The sequence below is a fragment of the Sapajus apella genome, unplaced genomic scaffold, assembly GCF_009761245.1.
Source record: "Sapajus apella isolate SASKATOON/1434 unplaced genomic scaffold, GSC_monkey_1.0 scaffold58, whole genome shotgun sequence".
NCBI lineage: Eukaryota > Metazoa > Chordata > Mammalia > Primates > Cebidae > Sapajus > Sapajus apella.
The window spans coordinates 6,748,914-6,765,098 of NW_022436998.1; positions in this window are offsets into that span (position 1 = coordinate 6,748,914).

Genomic DNA, 16,185 nt, shown 5'->3' on the forward strand with positions numbered 1-16,185 from the left:
CCTATTTCCCCCAACTGACCCCAGTGTGTAGTGCTCCCCTCCCTGTGTCCATGTGTTCTCATTGTTCAACACCCGCCTATGAGTGAGAACATGCGGTGTTTGATCTTCTGCTCTTCTGTCAGTTTGCTGAGAATGATGGTTTCCAGGTTCATCCATGTCCCTATAAAGGACCCAAACTCATCGTTTTTGATGGCTGCATAATATTCCATGGTGTATATGTGCCACATTTTCCCTATCCAGTCTATCGTCGATGGGCATTTGGGTTGGTTCCAGGTCTTTGCTATTGTAAACAGTGCTGCAATGAACATTCGTGTGCACGTGTCCTTATAGTGGAACGATTTGTAATCCTTTGGATATATACCCAGTAATGGGATTGCTGGGTCAAATGGAATTTCTATTTCTGTGTCCTTGAGGAATCGCCACACTGTCTTCCACAATGGTTGAACTAATTTACACTCCCACCAACAGTGTAAAAGTGTTCCTATTTCTCCACATCCTCTCCAGCATCTGTTCTCTTTACATTCTCTTGATCCAAAATGTTCTTCTGTACTTGAATTATTGGAACCATGAGCACAAGCCACTTTGGCAGAAAGTGAAGCTATTTACTCCAATGGTTAAGAGAAAAACTCTGGAGTCAGACAGACCTGGGAAGCTTAGTTTGCCACTTTGCAGTTGTGTGACCTTTGAGCCAGTAAAATTTCTGTTTCCTCATTTATGCAGCAGGGAGAATAATCCTACTTTAAAGAGAGTTTGTAAATATTCATGAGCTGATCTAGTAAAGTGCCTAGGCTGTGTGGATACCCAATAAATTATCATCATCCTGGTTCATAGTAAAAGGCAATTCTCAATTAGGAAGTAGTTGTTAAGGCTGAAACAGATGAAGAGACATCCCTGAGCTATCCTGTAAGTTCCTTAATTCACACACACAGCAATAAGAAGTTGTGTGTGGTGGGGAAGCAAAATCTGACTTTGTATTTACAGGGAATTTAGCATGCAAATATCCAAGACTACTTTTCTGGACAACAATGCACTTTACAAGTATTTGATTACTCTTTCAGTTCTGATGGCAGTGCCAAAAAGAGACATTTGCAATGCAGGCTAGGAGACAAAGGAAACAAAATGCACCTATCAGTACATGTTTCATCAAGATTTGATAATAGCTTGATTAAAATCTATATTGACTTAGCCTAAGGAAGCTTTTGCAATATGAATAGCTTCCTCTAGCATTATCTCAGTGCCTGGAGAATGATTTGAATTCCAGAAGCTCTTGGATGATGGGGGATGGAATTATGTGTGATCTTCAGTTTCTTCTTTTTTCTTTATTTTTTGAATGGCATTATTCCTCTGCTTTTCCAATCTTTCTGAAAAAAGATCTATTAATTTTATAGTAATAAACATTTTAAAAATTGTAAAAAAAATACATCTTCTCTCTTGCTAATACAGCAGTATAAAAGGCCACTTTGAAAGGGACTTCAGGCCACTGTGTTCAAGATGATTTGGAGAGGAGATAGACTCAAAGCAATCATGTGGGCTTAAGATGGTAAAACCTTAGGTCTTTCCCCAGTATATTTTTATCTGGTTCCTACTTGCTGAAGAAAAAAGATATCTAATGCTGTAGGAGACAAATCTGGTTGCTCTAAAGGATTTACACGAGCTAAGGACCTCCAGTGTGTCATCTGATGAGGGGATCTAGGGGCCTTGCCTTAAACTAGGTGTTCCCAACAGAGGAGGTCTAGGATAAGGCCCTGGGGCTCTGGAAAAACTGCTGGGACTCACATCTGCCTCCTCCACTGCCCCTTTTCTGATGGAACAAACACTTTGCCTCTCTTATCCCCAGACTTTTAGGATGCCATTTAACCAATTACCCAACCAAACTTTGAGGCAACAGCCAACTATGTACCTCTTCTTATGATAAAACTAGAATGTTTTTAAAATAGAGATCTAAAAGAAAAAAATGAAAATCATCTTGTGATCTCATCACCACCCAGAAAGATCCAGCACTTACATCTATCTATACAAACACACACATACTATTCCACATATCATTCTGTATGTTTATTTTACCAAATTAATATTAGAATATACATGCTCCTTAATAACTTTTTTCTTTTAACTTTTTTCTTTTAGGGGAACATTTTCCTACATTAAAAAAATATATTCTTATAATCTTTACATCCAATTACATCAGCTCAACAAATTGTCACCAGAAGACTTCTAAGTGTCCGACGCTGAAAGATGCTACAGGAGTCCTGGTTCTGCCTTTTACAAGCTCTTTATCCTTAGGTAAGTTACTGAATCTAAGTCTCAATTTCCAGATCTCTAATATAGTAATGATAATTATGTGAACTTCAGTGTTTGTGGGATGATTCATTAAGGCAATGCACTGAAGATGCTGATCAAGGTTCCTAGCATGTAAACAGTCAGTATTAAATATTGCTGTTAGCGTTATTTATAATATTATTGAGCCTGTCTCTACCATATCTTTCAAAGGCATCTGTCATCCTGACCCAGTAGTCCATTTTCCAGTGAAAATTTCCATTTTATTTTCCCTTCTTGGGGAGGTTGTATAGTTTCACAGCACATTAGCAACTATGTTGGTCTGGAAATAACCAGCCCAGTCTTCATTTACGTCAGTGAAGAAACATAAAATCTAACTTTACATTTGATCATACACTGTATGCCTACCATTCTATTCAAATCTAAGGAAGCCCTTCAATTCAAAGTTACTTTTAGGAAAAAATTAACAACAGACTATTCATATGAAAGTGAAAAATACACGTGAAAATGATGTAATATCATACAATTATTTTCTAAAAGTTAACTTTTTGTGAAGGTTAATACTGAGTGTCAGCTTGATTGGATTGAAGGATGAAATATTGATCCTGGGTGTTTCAGTGAGGTTGTTGCCAAAGGAGATTAACGTTTGAGTAAGTGGGCTGGAAAAGGCAGACCCACCCTTAATCCGGTGGGCACCATCTAATCAGCTGCCAGCGAGTATAAAGCAGGCAGAAAAATGTGAATAGACCAGATGGGCCTAGCCTCCTAGCCTTCATCTTTCTCCCATGCTGGATGCTTTCTGCCCTTGAATATTGGACTCCAAGTTCTTCAGCTTTGGGACTCAGGCTTGGCTCTCCTTGCTCCCCACCTTGCAGACAGTCTATTGTGGGACCTTGTGATCTTGTAAGTTAATACTCAATAAACTCCCCTCTCTATATAATATATATCCTATTAGTTGTGTCCCTCTAAAAGAACACTGACTAATACACTTTTCTCACCACTTAAGAGAAAGAGGGAAGACATCTTAGAAGTATTGGCACTTAAATAACAAAAAGTAATATGCAGCTTAGTGGTAAAACAATCAATATATAAATGAAATAGGTATTGTAAAAAAAAAAAGCTATGTGAAAATATACACAGAGAGGAATTAAATGATTGGAAAAAATGCACAGAGATATTAATAGTGAATTCTCCCTGGATGAGGTTTTAAAATCATATTTCTTATTTTCCAATTAAAATAATAAGTGTTATTTTTTTGTTTTGACCAAAATCTAGCAAATGTTATTTTTTTTAAAAAGAAAAGAATACAAAAAAGAATTTGTAGCATGTGGAATTCCCTCTTCTTTTTTAAATTGAGCAGTAAACCAGAAGATGATCCATAAGGCCCCATCTGACTCTAACAGTCTATAATTCTTTAAGCGAGAGTGCAATGTGACAGACATTTAATTAATGAAAATCGTAGAAATGGGAACATAATCAAAGCAGCTTATCTTAGAAGGAAGATGATATAATACATACAATTCACTTTGGAAAATTGCTAGAAAAATATTATTTTGTTTTACTATAAGGATGAGGCAAAACATTTTTAGATCAGAAAGTCTATATAATTGTGAACTTTTTGAGAAGCAATACTTCAGGCATAACATTTTATTTTATAATCTCAGCATTGAAGTGTACATGAACCAAGAAATATTAAAACTTAGATCATTGCTTAACTAGTATAAATGTACTTGTATAAATCAATGAACAAAAATTGTATCTCATAAGAACTGAGAAACACTATTCCAGGAAGCATTGTTGCAGAGTAAGTAATCAACAAACAGTTACTCTCATCAGTAGTCCTCAAGAAGAGGTGTTTTTTCATATAGATTAAGATAAAATCTCTAAGGTTCTAAAAACTTGCAGGTCAGGAGTTTAACACTTTCCGAAATTGTATTATTTGAAGATTTTACCCCAGGTCTGGGCCTTCTGGATGATATAAATAACTGAACCTAGGACAGATCTTACATCTGGCTTTGGTAGATGGGAAGGCAGATGATTTACCTAATGTCTAAGAGGATAAATGAATCAACCAAAATTAAGGACAAGAAATGGGTGTGTATAGGCATTTACCAGGGAGAAGCAATCACTTCTTTAGTGTTTTATACAGGATTAATACCTGTGAAAGGAACCAAGCAGAAAATGTTGGCTAGACTCACAAACTCCAGATGAGAATCAGGTTTGAAGACAGTGCAGCCAGGGCCAATGATGAAAATTATGCTGCAGAACTAGTCTGGTGGAGACACCACTGGCACCATTGTCAGGTTGAGTCACTGATCATTGAGCCAACACTGATTATTTAAACCTGTCATAGGAGACAATTCTTCATTGGTGTCTTGCATTTCTGCACGTCTTGCAAGCAGAAGCAGAAGCAGAAGCAGAAGCAGAAGCAGAAGCACTGGTTTGCTTTTGTTCCAGATTAACTTTTCAAGTATGTTCACATAGCAAAAGCCTTGAAAGATACAGTGTTTTCCTCCAGAGCAAGAGATAGCTATGCTTACTGTCCAGTATAAAGTATTCAGTTTCCTCTTTTCTAACACAGCCATTGTGTTCTCAGGCATCTATATGAGCCCATCCACATCATCTCTAAGAGAATGCAGATCAAGGGAAACAGGGTACACGCTGATGTTCACGTGGCTTGATGTACCATGAGTAGCAGAGACTTTTATTTATGACCCATGGGTCTCATGTCTTCTGCAAGCATTCCTTAAATTGGCAGATTAACCTGGTAGCCAGCGAGTAGTGTAAAATCCTAAAACCCTCACAGTTTTTTCACCTTTCTGCTAGAATTGTTGACATTACTGCTTTTAGAGACTAAGGGCAGACACTAGAATGGAAATGTCAGGATATCAACTTCTTCTTTTCTGAGTTTCTAATGCTATGCTCAGATGGCAGGTACTCCTAATTGTTTTACAATGTTGGACCCCAGGTCATATGTCTAAGGTGAAAGGGAGTCTAGGAAGTCTAATATGTATTTTTTCTTTTTTACAATTTTCGTAGTAGGACATTCTCTAAATATAACTTGCTTGGGACCACAGCCAAAATCATAGACAAATGTCTACTGTGAGTAGTCATTCTGTATTTTTTAAATTGATACATAATAGGAATTTGATTCTGCCAAAGGCTCGTTCCAACAACAACAACAAAAAATAGGTCTATAACATCCCTCAGGAGAAAGCCTTCAAGTCCATGGCTCTTAGCAGAGCTGTTTGTGTCACTTGGCAAAATACACCAGATGGCACTCTAAGCTGTAATTCTAATTCTGTTTTTTCTAACTAAATTGAATGAAGTGTTTTTATCCCCCATAGCCTGTTGATGAGAGGGCAAGTCAGTGCACATTAGAGTACAGGAAAAGTAGGAAAGCTAGAGGGATACATCCCAGTTTTTCCTGTCATGCTTCTTAAATAAGATTATTTCCTGTGGTGTCATGGGTGATTCAGAGCTTGGATGAGGAATGTGCTAAGGGTGTCCAAGCCCTGACATAACCATAGATGGAACCCAGCCACCTGCACCTGGGACAACAAGATGGACAGACTGAGGAGGGAATTCTCTAAGAGGATGGTAAGTTAGTAGGAATGGGAAAGCATTCCTACTCCCTCAGGGGAGAGGGTCCTAGAAAAATCACAGTTCTTGCCAACTAATTTTAAGTCCCTTTATTCTGCTTGAACTGTGTGTCTTTGTGTGTGTTTTATTTTAAATTTAAGAGCAACATAAATACAGGAACATGTACCGATCATAAGGTCAATTAATAATCTTACAGTGAATATACCTATAAAGCATAACCCAGATCAAGAAATAGAAGATTGCCAACACTCCCTAAAAGCTGTTTTCCAATTACTATCCCTTTTCATTCCTCAATGATAACCACTACTCTGATTTTACCACCATGTATTAGTTTGCCTCTTCTAAAACTTTATCAAAATGTAATTATGTCTTCTTTTGTGTCTGGCTTATTTGGTCAATATTATGTTTGTGCAATTTATCTACGTTTTTGTAGGTAATAACATTTTTTAAATTTTTATTGCTATGTAGTATTTTATTATATTAGTATATCAAATTTTATTTAACTGTTCCACAATTGATGGAATTAAGGTTAAGCCTAACATTTGTCTATTGCAAATAATGCTAATTGACCATTTTTGTATGTCTGGACATACAAACATGCAGGCATGTTTACATTTTGGTTGGGTAGCTTCTAGGAGAATTTCTTGGTCATAGGATGTTCATATGTAGAAATTTAGCAGATACTTCCAAACAATCCAGAGTTTTTATGGTAATGCATACTCCCATCTGCACTGAAGTTAAATATGGAAGACTGGCATGCTTCACACAAAATAGATACTCAATACATATTTATTGACAGAATTAATAAATGAAAGTAAGAAATTTGTTCTACAACAAGTGGATGCAACTCTGAGTCTAGATCATGTGCTTTTAATTTCTACACTGTACTATTGAAGAGACGTGTTCAATTCAGTCTTTAAACTAATTAATGAGGCTCCACCAAAATTAAGATACAAAAATAGCTATTGAGAGAAGAGATGAATGGAGATTGGAAGGAGAGGAGATCCATTAAAAGGAGAATCCAAATTTTTTCTGGGCTCTCTGAGTTGTTGGTGTATTGATGGAAATACATTAGTGGCAGTCATTTCAACCAAGCATGTTGGACCTAGCATTTAATATCCTGACTACACCATATGAATAATCCAGCTGTGGGTCCAAGAAATTGAATTAAGAGCTGGAAGGAACATGCAGGGTCAATGAGTTACTCCATCTAAGGCTGGTCTCTTGTTCATCCCAGGCTTAGCCTCTTCTTGAGTCCAGAGAACTCATATTAAGCGCACTTGATAAGGTTGGCTTCTCCCTCTGTTTCCAGGGTAAGTTGTATCTGTGGATAAACTTTCAATATATGTCCCACAGTCATATCCTTACTTTCTCATAATCTGATTATATGGGAAAAAGTTGGAGGACAGGGAAAGCTAGTGGCCACTCATCATCTGGTAGACTAACCTGGGTTTCCTTATGTGGTGGCCAGATTTCAAAAGAAGGTAGAAAAGAAGCTGGCAGACATCTTAAGACTTAGGTGCAGAACTGGCATACTATCCCTTCTGGCATATCCTAGTAGTCAAAGCAAATCCCAAGACTAGCCCCTATTGATTGCAAGCGTAGCCCTGCAGGCACAGAAATGGAAGAAATTGTTGGGGGCCATCTTTGCAGACAATTTCCCACACTCTCCATATTCTAGGCACTTCAAATCATTAGCTTGTATAATTTTGATGACTCTTCTTTCACTGTTCTGCAAATTTTATGTTTTATTTTTTTCCAATAAAAAGGTTTGCTATGTTGCTGGGCTGTTCTTGAACTCCGGGGTTCAAGCCATCCTCATGCATCAGCCTCCTAAGTAGCTTGGATTACAAGCATAAGCCACTGTGCCCAGCTTATTCTTGACTTTTCAGATGAAGAAACTGATGTTCAGAAACCTGTAAGTCAAATAAATGCCCAAAGTCATCAATCTTGTAATGATAAAGCCAGGGAAGGTATCTCTCTCTTTTTTCAAAGACAGTGTTCTTTTTAGTTACCCACAGCATTTCTCATTTTTGCAATATCGGTTAGGACACAATTTGGGTGTAAATTTAAACTTTGAGTTCAAGGACCAGATGAGAAGAGTGAAGCCTAAATAGGTTTACATTCATACAGGGATCAGAGCAGGAGCTTGAATCAAGGTCCCATATTGGTCTAAGATGTTCAAAGCCCCAGAGAAGCACCTGCCACTCCAGCTCACCCAAAAAACTCAGCATCTGTGGCCATGCCTGCAGGGCTCCTCATTCTCTCTGAGTGTTACAACCTGCAGAGTGCTGAGCCCCTTGGGTGTGTTTGGCCATCCAGGAGGCAGAGGTGAACTAACAATTGTTTCCACCTGTTCTATGTGATCAGGAGTCATGTGGGAGAGGAGCCCTGAGGTGAAGGACTGGGAAAATGTACAGAAAATCTCACATCGGCTCCTAGCTAATTCAACCTTCTTGTTGAAACACCTGTAAAGGATGCTGCCTCATTCTGTTTGCCTCTGGGCTAATGTCAGAGGGCTTTTGCTCTAAGAAGGAAAGATTAAGAATTGTGAATTTGTCCACCATGACATTTATATAGTGTTAATAATACCAGTGTTGTAATGCAACAGGACAATAGCTGGTTAAGTTGCATTTTATAATAGAAGGGTCAGGGAGTGCAAGATCACAATTAGCAATATGGAATGTCAGTGTTCAATGGTTGTAGGGGCCAAAGCAGTCAAGGTCTGGAAGCCAAGAAACCATTATGATAGCAGAAAGTCTACTTGCCTCTAAGCAATAAAGCACATTCAAATGAAATAAACTACAGTTCCTAGAGGGAGCAGGAGTGTATAATAGTATGGAGGAGGGCTTTAGAGACAAACACCTGAGCTTGAGTCCAGGCTCTGCCACGTGATAGCTGTTCATCTTGAGCAGATAATTTTACCTCTCAGAGTCTTAATTTCCTTATCAGTAAAAGGGGAATAATAATAGTGTCAGTCTCATAGGGCTACTGTAAAAGAACATTACAGGAGGTCACGTGGATAAGATTCATGAGACATATCCAGTGAACAGTAAGCACTCAATGAATGCTAGCTGTTATTATGTTTTTACATTATTCCAAAAAGTTAGCTGTTATTTTTCATTATTATCTATCTAAAGAGACTATTATGATGATTGAAGTGGACACTGTGTGTTAGGCACTTGACAGAGGGCTCAGAATATGCTGAGTGCTAAATAAATGAGGGCTGTTATTATCATATCAAGGAAATGCTAGGCAGTCACTAAAAATGATACTGAAGGCTATTTTATAACATGGAAGGATGTCATTGTATACTTTTAAAAGGCAAATGTAGATTGTAAAATGTGCACAAAGTCTCATTTTTTTGCAAATACTTACATTGTGGACATATCCATAGGAAAGAGATTAAGATATATACCCAAAGAGCTGCCATATACTTTAATGGTTAAAATAATAAAGACTGAAGCTAAATCTCCTGGCTTTGATTTTTTATATTGTAATTTATTAGCTGTGTGACCCTAGACAAATTACTTGATGTCACTGCACCCCAGCTTTCTCATCTGTAAAAAGGAGATGATAATGGTACATACCTCATAGGATTGTTGATCCTATTAAACGTGTTAATACATGTAAAGGACTTAGACTATTTTCTGGCACAACAAATACAATCTACATGCTTGAAGTTGCTATGTGTGTGTAGTATATGTATGTGGCAGAATTCTTGAATTTTTCTTTCTTTTCTATTTTCCAAATTTCAAAGTTTTTATTTTAAAGACTAGAAATCAATTGGGATCAGTTGAGGCAGTATTTCTCAATCTTTTCTTCATTGTCCCTCCCCAAGGAATCTTTGTAGACTTTTTCTTCTAAATTGTCCTTCCTCCATAAATTTTATTACCCTATATGTACTGTATCTCTATTTATGTACTTGAAAGGAACCAGAATATGCCATTCCAAAATATGCTACATCAGTAAAAAGATTATTTTAAGTTGAAGACATTTGGGATTGAACAAATTTAGAAGAAGGGGAAGAAAAAGTCATTTTGAAGCTTCCCTTTTCTGACTAAAGAAGCAACTTTTGGGAAACAAAATTGCTACAAATCCTTTTCAGGGCAGATCTACTCCCAGAAGGGAGATAGCAAACAAAATCTACCCCAAATCTCTCTTCCAGTAGGGTTTTATGATCCTGAAGGAGATGAAAGACCATTTTTTTCCTGTGTAGGCATTTTCACAAACTTTCTTTTCTTTTCTTTAATTTTTATTTATTTATTTACTTATTTATTTATTGTTTTTAGACAGTCTTGCTCCATCGCCAGGCTCCAAGCTGGAGTGCAGTGGCACAATCTAGGCTCACTGCAACCTCTGCCTCCTGGATTCAAGCAATTCTCCTGCCTCAGCCTCCTGAGTAGCTGGGACTACAGGCACACACCACCACACCCAGCTAATTTTTGTATTTTTAGTAGAGACAGGGTTTCACCATGTTGGCCAGGATGGTCTTGATCTCTTGACCTCATGATCCGCCCGCCTTGGCCTCCCAAAGTGCTGGGATTACAGGCGTTTCACAAAACTTTCTTATTGTCTGTTTGTTCTCCTGCAAATCTATTTATCTTTTCAAAAAGTCATTTGTTTCCCATAAGTGCCTTTATCCCATCACCTATTAAAATGATATATAATCCCCAAATTCTAACCACCTATATGAGCTACTCATCACCAAGCTCTCCCACGTATATGCATGTTGCATGAATGAATATACTCTGTAATTTTCTCCTGTTAATCTGTCTTTTGTTAGTCTGATTCACAGGCCAGGTGACTAATCATAAAGAAGGTAGAAGAAAGATTTTTTCCCCTCCCCTGCATATTATATTTCTACCTATGCTATGTTTATGAAGATAATAGATTTTTTTCCCCCTCAAGAACAGATTTCATTTCTTGGGAAAACAATTTTACTCTCGTTGAGAATGTATGAGTTAACATACAAAAAACAACACCATATTAATAGTCAAGGGAGAAAGATACAGTGTCTAGGAAGTTTAGTAGGTCAAAATCCTGGTAGCAGCAATTCAGACACACATGCAAATCTGTTGATACTTAATGGGTTATTTACCACAAGGGTTGTTTGGAGTTTCATGCGTGGAATAGAAATGAGCAGGCAGCTCTGGCCCCAAAAATGCCCATCAAAAGATGAGTGCAGCTATTGAAAGAGTAAGATTAGGAGCATTATTCATTATACACCCTTGTTAATTTTATGTGAAGAATTACCAGAATCTCAAAACCAAACACATATAAATATAAGTGAAAAACTGTACCTGGAGCCAGATGAAATGTGAAATTTACCATTGTGCTATTTCCTCTCTAGGCTTTTGTGTTGGAAAGATCAAAAATTGCCTTTTCCTAAGTGGCCCTGGATCCCCAGATTTTGAATCACTTATTGGAATGCTTATTCCAATGCAGGTTCCCATGTCCTCACCTAGAGATTCTAATTCATTACTTCTCATGTCAGTGGAGGGAGGAAGGAGGAGATTTACATTTTAGTAAGCCCCCAAGTTATTCTTTTATTCTTCACAAGACAGAGTCTCGCTCTGTCACCCAGGCTGGAGTGCAGTAGCTCGATATCACCTCATTGTAATCTCTACTTCCTGGGTTCAAGGAATTCTCCTGCCTCAGCCTCCCAAGTAGCTGGGATTACAGTCCTGCGCCACCATGCCTGGCTAATTTTTGTATTTTTAGTAGCGATGGGGTTTCATCATGCTGGCCAGGCTGGTCTTAAACTCCTAACCTCATGATCTACCTACCTCAACCTCCCAAAGTGCCAGGATTACAGGCGTGAGTTACCGTGCCTGACCCCCCAAATTATTCTTAGGCACATTACACAATGATGAAGAGGATAATACTAATGACAAGGGTAGAGAAAATACATAGAGGGATTACTGTGTGCCAGACACCAAGAGCTCTTGCTTATCTCAAGGAAAAGGAAATCCCAGGAAATTCATCCAACACTGGATTTCTTGAGAGCTTTGGAAAGGGTCAAGACACTTATAATTTGATTTACGAAATAAAGATGTATGATGTCTCTTATATACTAAATGTCAGTCAAATTTCTATCTGTCACAGTTTTATTAGTCTTTTTAAACACTGCACCATACATCTGGCTAAAAACATAATTGTGGGGGTGAGAAATGTAAAATAGGGGAGGAGAAAAGAGGCTAAGAACATGGGAAAAACCTTCTATATAGTAGTATGCTAAATGCCTTATGAAATTGTTGGTCATGAATTAAGTTTTAGTCATAGTTTTTAAGTCTTTTAGATGCTCTATTCTCTGTTCTTTCAAAGCGATTTTAAAATCGACAGGATAGAACGTTTTATTTCAGGTTGGTGAATGGGTTCTGTTCATTGTTTTGGTGGATTTGTGAATGATAGAGGATAAGAATGTTTTGATTTGATGATGAGGTACATGATACTATTTCTTTGGAGATCTGCATTATTTCATAATAAATGGTTGGTTGTAAAAGGTTTGGGTGTTATCAAGAAGTGGGGAAGTAGGTTGGCTTTTAGAGAGGATGGATAGGCATCTGGTCAACCTAAAGGCTGCCTCCCATGACCTTAACAACAATTTAATTTAAAAAGACAAGTAAACCTCCTTTCGCCAACACAGTCTAAATAACCCTTTATTACATATTATAAAAAGGACAAAACAAATAAACAGACAAAACTCTGTGAAAATGTGAGACTACATTTCATAGACTCAGAGTGGAATGTGATGCATGAATATTAAGGTCCTTCAAGGGAGTTGAGATATAGCATCTCTTTTTCAACCTGAAAAGGCACATGGAGTAAGAAAAACTATCTAGTGCAAAGTTTAAAGTAGGCAGCACCCTTCATCTTAGGTCAAAGTAGTAGATGTATACTAAAGAGTATAGCTTGTCTCATACTGTAAAACTGGTTTTACTGCAAAATTCCTGAGTCACTGGAGGAGTAATGGACAGTTTGCAGAAGCAGGTGACTATCTCTGGAAACAGCCATGCACTACAACAGGATTTCTCAATAAGGATTTATAGGTAATAGAGCTATTTCTTATTCTATTTTTACCAAGAAATATAAACTCCCTTGTCTTAGATAAATTAAGGTATCTCAAAAATTAAGAAACACAAATCACAACTTTGATGACTATGGGAACTTGATCATGAGATGTACTCTTGGTGTTTTGATTAAAGCATATGATGATAATTAATGTTGCAAGTACATGGTAGAGGATGACAAAGAAATAGAACACACCATGAAATTAAATGTTGCATAAGTGCTAAGCAATTAAGTGACATATTAAATTTAAACTTACAATGCCAATATTTTTATTTTAAAGGCTGACTGATGCCATTTCCTCCTCCATTATCGTAAGTTTCTTATTTACTGGAAAGTTCAAAATTGATTCCAAATTTTACAAGATTTATTGAATCTTGGGAGAGTTAAAATAAGTTAAACTAGAGACCAGGCCTGAAGAATCCCTGAGCACACGAAGTCAGTTAGGTCTCATAAGTGACCTTAACTTTGCTTGATTTGCAAACATAAGCAAAACTTAACTTGGGCTAGTTCTTTTACATCTCTATATTAAAGAAAAAGGAAGCCTAAAGTTAGCTTATCAGAAGTCACCAGCTAACATATGACTAGAGACTTTCCAGCAGAATAAAACAAGTAAGGCAACTGCATTACTTTTATCAATCAAAGATTTTCTTTGCTTTACTTCCATGTTCATCTTTGTTTCCCTTGCACTTCCTCCAAAGAGCCCCCAAACCACTTCTGGTTTGATGCTGCCTAATTTATGAATTGTTATTTGTTCAAATCAACTCTCGTGAGTTTTATTGTGCCTCAGTTTACCTTTTAAAAAGAGTAAAGACCCTATGTTAATGTAAAGCAATAACTATTGCAATTTAGCCTCTGACCCCTGTACTTAATTTAAAGTTAACATAAAAAATCAAAAAGCTTCCACAGGTAAGAGAATAATAGAAAAAGATAGCAGGGGTCCAATGCATAAAACTCAGAAACATAAACATCCTGATTAGCAAATGTACTTATTTGATTAAATAACAACTGTCAACATTAAAAGGTATAAAATAAAAAAATGTCCTTGAGTTAGTTAAAGAAGAAATAACTCTGTACAACCAAGGACATTATAAAGTTGTAGAGGGAAAAAATAACTTTGATAAGATTTTCCAACTCTTCTATTTCTTATATTAAGGATTATTAATCTACATGCTAATGACCCTCAAAATCTTAATATCTAGTGTAGTCCTACTCCAAAACTCCAGAATCATATAAGCTTTCTATTGGCATCTCCACTTAGTGTGCTACAAATATGTTCCTGAAATAAAATTTGTGCAAGCCTGACCTAATCATCTGTTCCCAGCCTTTCCCTAATCTTGCTTTTCCAGAGTTTTTTAAGATAAAAATCTACCAAATTTCCCAAGCCAGATAAATGCATATTATCCTTGTTCTGCCATTTCCCATGTGTCTTAAATGGTAATTTCTGTTATTTCCAGCTTCTAAACATCTCCATAGTACTACATCAGTCCAACTTAAGTAAAGAAAATAACCTAGTTATTTAAACAGAAATAATTTAACGTCGGGAATTGGTTCAGTAAATATTGGGAGACTGAAAAGTAAAAAGAAAGAATACTAAGGTATCACAGAGATAGAATTACAGGAGGAGCTACCACCCCTTGGACTGAGGGAAGAGAGCGAGGTTGGTGTTCTTAGAACTTAGGAGAGAAAAGGGCCTTGAAATTCTGGGCCCCAGGCCTTGAGGAGGGGCCACTTCCTGGTAGCTGCCAGTACCTCAGAATCACAAAGGAGAAGTTGCATGAATCGGTTCAGGGAGAGAAACAGTTAGTGCCGGGAATCCCGGAAAGGTATACATAGGCTGGTTCTAGGAAGGTGAAAAATAAGCTTGATCAGTTACTTTTTCTAAGATGAAGAGCTATTGGTGAGATGAGGCCGATAGGATTGCAAGTCCATAGAAATGAGTAGGTCTCTTTCTCCCTCTTAAGCATTGTGATCTCACCTGGAGTGCTCCTTATGAAAATAGACCATGTTCCATGAAAGAGTCATATATGTAAAGCAATCTCCAAACAAGAAAGGAGCCAAGAAACTAAAGAACAAGACAGACAAAATCAGTTTATTGATAAAGCATAATTTATTGGGGAAACTTGCAGACAGAAGTGTGGTCTGCAGCAGCAAGACAGGTAGATCTCCACACCATTACTTCCCAGGCCCAGGGCTCATATAGCATAAGGGGACACATACTCTATGGAGACAATTAAAGACAGCCCACCAGAACAGGCAAGAGTGCTATGTGCATAATAACCTATCATTTGTGTGATAACATCAAGGTTGCTTTGGTCTCAAGGTAGGATTTATAGTGAGTACGTGTTCTTACACTAAGGACAGTAAATAAAGTAGGAAGCCGAAGGCATTTATTAGATGCAGGTTAATCAGAAATGAACATGGTGGATTAGCGTCCAAGATGAAGTTACTTTTGTCTCCACAGACCAGTAGGGAAAAAAAGCAGCTTGCGGGATGCCAGGGTAGGCATTGAAGACCCAAACATAGAAAAACATGTTTGACGCTAGGAGATAGCCTAATAACTCATAGTTGGCAAAGTCTGTTATTTCTGCTTCCTAAACTCTAGAGTTGATCCTATTCTTTCTATCCACACTGGACTCTTCTGCCACAGGTAGCTATTATCATGCAGCTGACCTAATGCCATAACCTCCTAACTACTTGCTATTTCTTCTTTCCTGCCTCAGATCTGCTCTTTATACAACAGCTGGAGTGAACTTAATATATAAATTAAATTCTGATCACAACACTCCCTTACTTAAATCTCTCCAATGGGAGCCAATTTTACATTAAGTGGCTAGTCAGACATGAGCAGAGTGGGAGAGGGTTCCCCCCACCAAGCAGGAAAGTCAGGTGAACACCAGGTGATGGTAAGGAAGTTGTTAACTGTCTCTTTAAAATAATAATTGAGGGCCAGATGTGTGGCTTATGCCTGGAATCCCAGCACTTTAAGAGGTCAAAGTGGGCAGATCACTTGAGGTCAGGAGCTCAAGATGAGCCTGGCCAACATGGCGAAACTTCTTCTCTATTAAAAATACAAAAATACAGGTGGCGGGCGCCTGTAATCCCAGCGACTCTGTAGGCTGAGGCAGGAGAATCACTTGAACCTGGGAGGCAGAGGTTGCAATGAGCTGCGATTGCACCACTGCACTCCAGCCTGGGCAATAGAGCAAGACTCCATCTCAATGTAAATAAAAA